The sequence below is a fragment of the Simochromis diagramma genome, unplaced genomic scaffold (assembly GCF_900408965.1).
Source record: "Simochromis diagramma unplaced genomic scaffold, fSimDia1.1 OVJJ01000131.1, whole genome shotgun sequence".
Taxonomy (NCBI): domain Eukaryota; kingdom Metazoa; phylum Chordata; class Actinopteri; order Cichliformes; family Cichlidae; genus Simochromis; species Simochromis diagramma.
The window spans coordinates 9,833,309-9,840,276 of record NW_024387200.1 but is presented as its reverse complement, the minus strand read 5'-3'; positions in this window follow the sequence as shown (position 1 = coordinate 9,840,276).

The window sequence follows — 6,968 nt, the reverse complement described above, 5'->3', positions numbered from 1 at the left end:
TCACACATAGTTTATATCTTATTGTACACCCGGGCCCACATAGACGTCGTATGCCAGAAGAGGTTACTCCTAAATTTTTGACTAATTTAAAAGCATCTATAGCCCAGAGCCGCGCTCTTGCTGACCAATTACACGCTTCAAGTACGCCGCCTTGAAAACGGTCAGATTACTAAATTCTAATTACTTTATAACCGCTTCCTGCAACTGGCAGGGAATTCCACGTCCGACGCTGGCATCAAACCCACGCCTTCAGCTATACTTAAAACTCACAAGCCAGCCACGTTAAAGGTCACGGTCGGTCCCAGACCTATCGATCAATCAGGCGCAGTAAGGAAGCGGTCTCCCGTCGACCGCCCCGGTTAGTTTGGGATGCTCGAAGTTCCCCGGCAACCAACCGAGCAAAAAGCCTGACCCCGCGTCCGAAGTCAGGGGTCACCGCCACAGTGCTGAGCAGCTGCGCCCTTAAGGGACCGCGTCCCCCGTCCTAAGAAAATTTACTTATTTTAAAAGCCTCACGGTGAGCTCTCAGCCCCCGTTTATTACCTGAGACCCGAGACCGCGTCTCTGCTAATTAATTAAACCAAAAACCCTACACTAACCAGATGACTGCTGGCATCCAGCCACCCACATCGGTTTTTTCACACCTTAAAACCGTGTTATTTGTTTCCACACACCTTAAACCTTGTTATTTTAACCTCATATAACCTCTTAACTCAAAATTCGCTCCCCCAATAAACAGCAATAAATTTTATCAGTCAAATGTTCCCCAAATTTTAAACACAAATTACCCCAGACAAAAATCACTATGGACAAACACCAGAAACCTATACTGAGTGAATATTATTTTAATTAAATTTAGTTTCAACTTCCAATATAGCGCCTTTGGATAAAAATCAACAGGTGGCACTCACCTTTCTTATGTCGCCTGGCGTCACTCAGATAGGTTGCTGGCCTTCGCCCCCTTTGCCACCCCCACGTCGAGCTGCAAGCTCCCTTCTGTCCCAACCAGGTTTCGGCACCAAGTTGTTACGTCTGGTTCAGTTTGGTTAAGAAGGAAAAACAAGCCGAGTCCGTGTAAGGTGTCAAAAATAGTGATTTTATTACACACTTTTGCGCAGAAGTGCGGGGAAAACAGTCTTGCATCAACAATCTCCGCCGGGCGGAGGCTTTTCATCCTTATATTACCATTATGACATCACAGTTAGATCTTTACTGAAAATGATAACAATTGCCCTCCTCTTCCAAACATTGTCCTAATATAGACATGAACTGCTACTCTTAAAAGAAAAACAAGTGTGTATTACATTGTGCATTTTGTGAAAGTGTATCTATCAGAGAAACTGTCCTCAGACGACCCTCCTATTATTACTAAATGTGTATGTGAACGTGCGTGTCTTATACAAGTACGTGCATGTGATCACAGGCCGGCGTACGTGCAGAACTGAACGCAGACAGGCCCGAATCCAACTGGACTGGTGTGATTGCAATGTAGTGCAACAACTTTAATCATCTGTGTGCATTATTATTTACTCAGAATAACATAGATGTAATTCAAAGATTATTCTGTCAACTGATTCAACAATAGTAAATGATTAATCAAGGATAATTGATTATAAGAATACAAAATAAAATATCTCCTGCTCACAGGAGGAACTCCCGCTCCCACGAACAAAGCGAGCCCAGAAGCCACGGGAGACCGGTCACCAGACGCTGTAGCCGCCTCTCTATAGCGCGCTGGGACATGCCACCCGGGTTTTCCAGCCACCGGTCGATGAGCTCCTGTGTGGCATCGATGAGATTTTCCCGTAGCTCCCTGGACGGGTTAAGCGCTGCTGGGTCCATGTTGTGGTCGCGTCGTACTGTCACGGTCTGGGGCAGCGGCCGTGTGGAGAGTGGAAGGAGGACCCAAAACGCAGCACTTATTCAGGTGTGAGGGTGATTTATTGATAATATCAAACACAAAGTGGAGATGGCAAACAGAACTAAGGACGAACTAAACTGGGATAAACTACACAGAGGAGTGGCAAACCTGAACATGAAGGGAGAACAGCTGGGAGAACAGCGAGGAGAGCACGCAGAGGATTACACCAGGTATGAACACAGACGACGCGACGAGGAGCAGAGGAAAACACACACTATAAGTACACAGAGAGACACTGGGAAATCACACACAGGTGGGAGACACAGCTGGACCTGGTTAACCTGACGAGACAGGGGAACACTGACACCAGGGACCAATAGAGGGAGCACAAACCCAAAACCCAGTATCTAAAATCCCAAAACACAAACCATCCCAAAACAGCCATGAATAATAACAATAAAGAACACAAACATAAAGTCACTGAGTCATGGCCGCAGGACCATGACACTAATGGCTTTTGTTGTTCATTGGCTTCCTGTTAAATCCAGAATTGAATTCAAAATCCTGCTCCTCACATACAAGGTCTTAAATAATCAGGCCCCATCTTATCTTAATGACCTTGTAGTACCATATCACCCTATTAGAGCACTTCGCTCTCGCTCTGCAGGCCTACTTGTTGTTCCTAGAGTATTTAAAAGTAGAATGGAAGGGAGAGCCTTCAGTTTTCAGGCCCCTCTTCTGTGGAACCAGCTTCCAGTTTGGATTCGGGAGACAGACACTATCTCTACTTTCAAGATTAGGCTTAAAACTTTACTTTTTGCTAAAGCATATAGTTAGGGCTGGACCAGGTGACCCTGAATCCTCCCTTAGTTATGCTGCAATAGACGTAGGCTGCCAGGGATTCCCATGATGCATTGAGTTTTTCCTTTCTAGTCACCTTTCTCACTCAGTATGTGTTAATAGACCTCTCTGCATTGAATCATATCTGTTATTAATCTCTGTCTCTCTTCCACAGCATGTCTTTATCCTGTTTTTCTCTCACCCCAACCGGTCGCAGCAGATGGCCGCCCCTCTCTGAGCCTGGTTCTGCCGGAGGTTTCTTCCTGTTAAAAGGGAGTTTTTCCTTCCCACTGTTGCCAAAGTGCTTGCTCATAGGGGGTCATATCATTGTTGGGTTTTTCTCTACGAAGTGCCTTTTGTTGTGATTTGGCGCTATATAAATAAAATTGAATTGAATTGAAAAACACCAGTATAAGCTTAAAAGGCCTACAAGTAAAAAAACTATACATCACTTACGGTTTCGGGCAGGTAATGGCGGACATGCGATAGTTCGCGCTGCCGTCTATTTCAATGTAGGAAGTGTTATGAACAGCTGATTGGATCGCCTAAGCCTGTTTCTGGTATATTATGTTTTTGTTCCTGCAAGCGCTTTTTATGAAATTGTTACAAAGCTATATGTGGAAGGAAACCGTGACCTAAGACGAGCTGATGGCATAAGATGTGAGTACAACTCCTCCAGTTTCATATGCAAAAAAAAAAAAATTACTGCGCTAGCTTACGTGCTTCCAGTTCTACAGGGATTTAAAAATAGTCCCCGCTCCGACCGGCTTTAAAGGGTTAAAACATGTGCAGACAAGTATGGAAATAAAGTACATAACTCAAAAGCTGAGATTGTTCAGTTCTAACAAGACTGAAAGTCAATATTTGGTATGAACACCTTTATTCTTTAATGCAACCTAAACCTGAGTGAAAAAGCAGCCAGTGTCCAAAGAAAAACTGTAAAAAGACCTTCAGAAAACCTGGATAATGATTGCTCTTAAAAAATGTAGAAAAAAGTTGCTTGCTTCCTGTAACCAAAATTTAAAGAAATAAGGAGAGGCTCAAGACTTTAGCACAGTACTATAAAGTGCTTTTCTTTTTTACAATGAACTTTGTGCTTTGTCTATTTTAAATCATCAATAATGGTCATTTAAAAATGAAGAAACAACGTTTACACTAACAAACACATCTTTTGACCTTAAAAGGAAAACTGGAGCACCCACAAGCAAACATGAAAACTACTAACAGACTATAAATTCTTCATCATTAACTCACTATACAGCTAACAAACACCTCACAGTTTACTTCTATTCATTTTAAACCTGCAGTCCTGTTAGCTAATATTTTTCTCTCGTTCCAGCATTTCTTTATAATCTACTACTTGCAACCTCTTAACAAAAACATAGATGTCATTATTTTAAAATACTGTGTAGGATTTTTGTCAAATGAGTAAGAAACAGGGTCTTTGTCATAAGAGACAGAAAGGTTGTGTCTTAACCCTTGTGCGCCCGCCTGTTCTTGGGGCGTGGGTCGTGGTGACCCCCGAGGGGCGTGTGTGTTATTATGTTGATGATGATGTTGATGATGGTGGTGTGGATGGTGGTGGTGGGAGGGGGGGGTTGTAGTGACCCCCTTGGGGCAAATGTAAAAAAAGTAAACTGCACACTTTAGTTGTGAAGCAAAAACGCTGAAATCCGAGTAATAAAACGTAGGAGGGGGACAATAACGACAACTAGAGTCTCCCGATCGTTTACTCTTGCTGTCCTGTGAACAGCATCGGCGTGGTGTTAATTGTTTGCTGTTTTCGTGATCGTGTCGCGCATGAGAATATCACCAGGTAAACTCGCGACATTTTTAAACATTTTGTTGTTCAACAGCATCAAGACTGACGGAGTGTGTTTGAGATAACCCCACAAGTGTCACAGATAACACACTTGGCGTTTTTTTTTGCTGGTTTGTCGGTAGCAGCTCCTGAAATGCAAGTCTGCCACACATCTGTTCGACCAAATCCAGTTAATCTAAGCGCCAGTTAATCTGGAACACCGGGAGTTTGCTGTTCTCCCCGGCTCAGATATTTGAAGTTTACACAGCTACATTCTCGCCTGAAAATATGCTAAAAGTTTATTTTGCGACCCAGAAAGAGTAATAAGAGTAATATTAAAACTAAGTAGCTGCAGTAGTAGTAGCCATTGTTGGAAACTGGAATTGGCTTGGCCAATCTGGGATACTGTTCAATTTTGTTGTCCGGGTGGAAAAACGGGAGAAATTCGGGAGAATGGTGGCTCCGGGAGATTTCCGGAAGAGGCACTGAAATTCGGGATTCTCCCGGTAAAATCGGGAAGGTTGGCATGTATGGCCTAGCATAGCCTGTAACGTTATTACGACAGACACATTTTATAAGTTAACTTGGCTTTAAGTGACTTACAGGTTTCTTTGAAAAATACTTTCTTATATCCAGGTTCTTCCTTTTTGCTGCCATCCTCCTCTCCTCCTTGCAGGTCCTCGCAGCGCAGGTTTGCCACTGCTAAAACTTAACAGAGCTCCCTGAAAGGCACAGCCAATCACATTGGCCATATTTGTCACATGAGGTATGACGTAATTTAACTCTTTCTCCACTGCTAGGAAAATGAGACGTTGACTAGTGATGTGCGATACCACTGATTTCCTTTCCGATCCGATACCAAGTAAAATTCAGGGTGGTATCAGCGATACTGATCCGATACCGATACTCTGTACAAAAACTTAATGTTTCATTGCATTTCATAATACAATATATAATTGTATTATGTAATTGTAATAATAACATAACCATATTGCTTCATAATGATTAGAGGACATCAGACAACTTGTTTTTATTGCTTAATAATGCAGAATAATCATATAGAAATAAAAAAAAAAACTGACATTGTGCGCTATTTGAGCATGTTGCCTGCCTGCAGCACTAAAGGACTCTGCGAGAGACATCTGTCTCACCCTAGCAGCACCTGTCCCTGTCCTCCTCTTCTGTTCGTCTCAACATAAGCTTATCATATTCTGTGATGTGATTTACTCCGAGGTGTTTGACGAGGTCAGTGGTGTTGCCACAACAACGTGTCCACACAGGACTCTGTTTGCGCTCAGCCATTGTTGTGAGTGTGCATGCCAGGGGCTGCGACACATTTATACAGCCGTATTCCGCATATGACTATGAAAGGCGTAAGAGGAAGTAGTTCCTTCCAAATTAGACGATCCAAATTGTATAGTTTCTTTCCACTGCGTTCATTTTAATGGAAAAACTACAAATTTACCCCAGAATACTAAAATATCGATATTATAATATGAGAATCGATTCTAGAACATAAATTGCTGGTATCGGAAGAATCGATATTTCAGTATCGATCCGCACACCACTAACGTTGACAGATCGTTTTTTTCTTTCTATCGGGTTTGTTTTTCTTTACTCGAAGAGATCAAATTATTGGTGGGGACAACTCAATAATCGCTGGATATTGGTGGGGACATGTCCCTTCCATCCATGCCAAATCTACGTCCTTGCTACCAGATAACAGTGAGAGCAACAGATATTTTTTCCACAACACCAACTAGCTACTGTTGTTTTATCGAAGCTCAGGTGTTAGACACTGTCACATATGGAATAATTACATGAAAGATATAACAGTTATTGCAACTTGTTTTTTTGTTGTTTTTCTCTCTTTTTCTTAACTACTGTGGAGATAAATGGATGCATCTGTAGTCACGTGTACAGCAGTATGCATCCACTAAAGGTAAACAAAACCAGCATCAACAAGGTTATATTTATTTATTCTAGTTTAATGGCTTCCTAATATAAAGCAACTCTATTGAAATCATATCCATTTTGTATCTAAAAATAAATAGAAATTGCAAGTTATAATTAAAAGCAAAACCAAAATGCATTAATGCATTCTTCCTAACAGCTAGCTGGGTGTGACTCTTCTGGTTGTTAAAACAACCTTGATTGTGACCCATGCTGCTCGCTTCATATTTGACCCGTTGAACCCCTTTTGAATGGAGTTCATCATCTCAGTGGTTAGTATTGTAGTAAAACAGGTGATAAACAGTATGACTGTGATTAATAATGCTACAGTCACAGTGGGAAACAGTGGTTGGAGACCACAGCACTTTCAAATTTACTGCAATGAACGCAGTTTTGTTCACTGCAACCATCGATTTTTCCTAATTGCAAAGAAGGTTGTGGCCTTACAGTATTTTCACTGTAATGTGACGAAGCCGCAAGTCTCTGTTGTTTGAGCATGAAGTGAAGATTTCT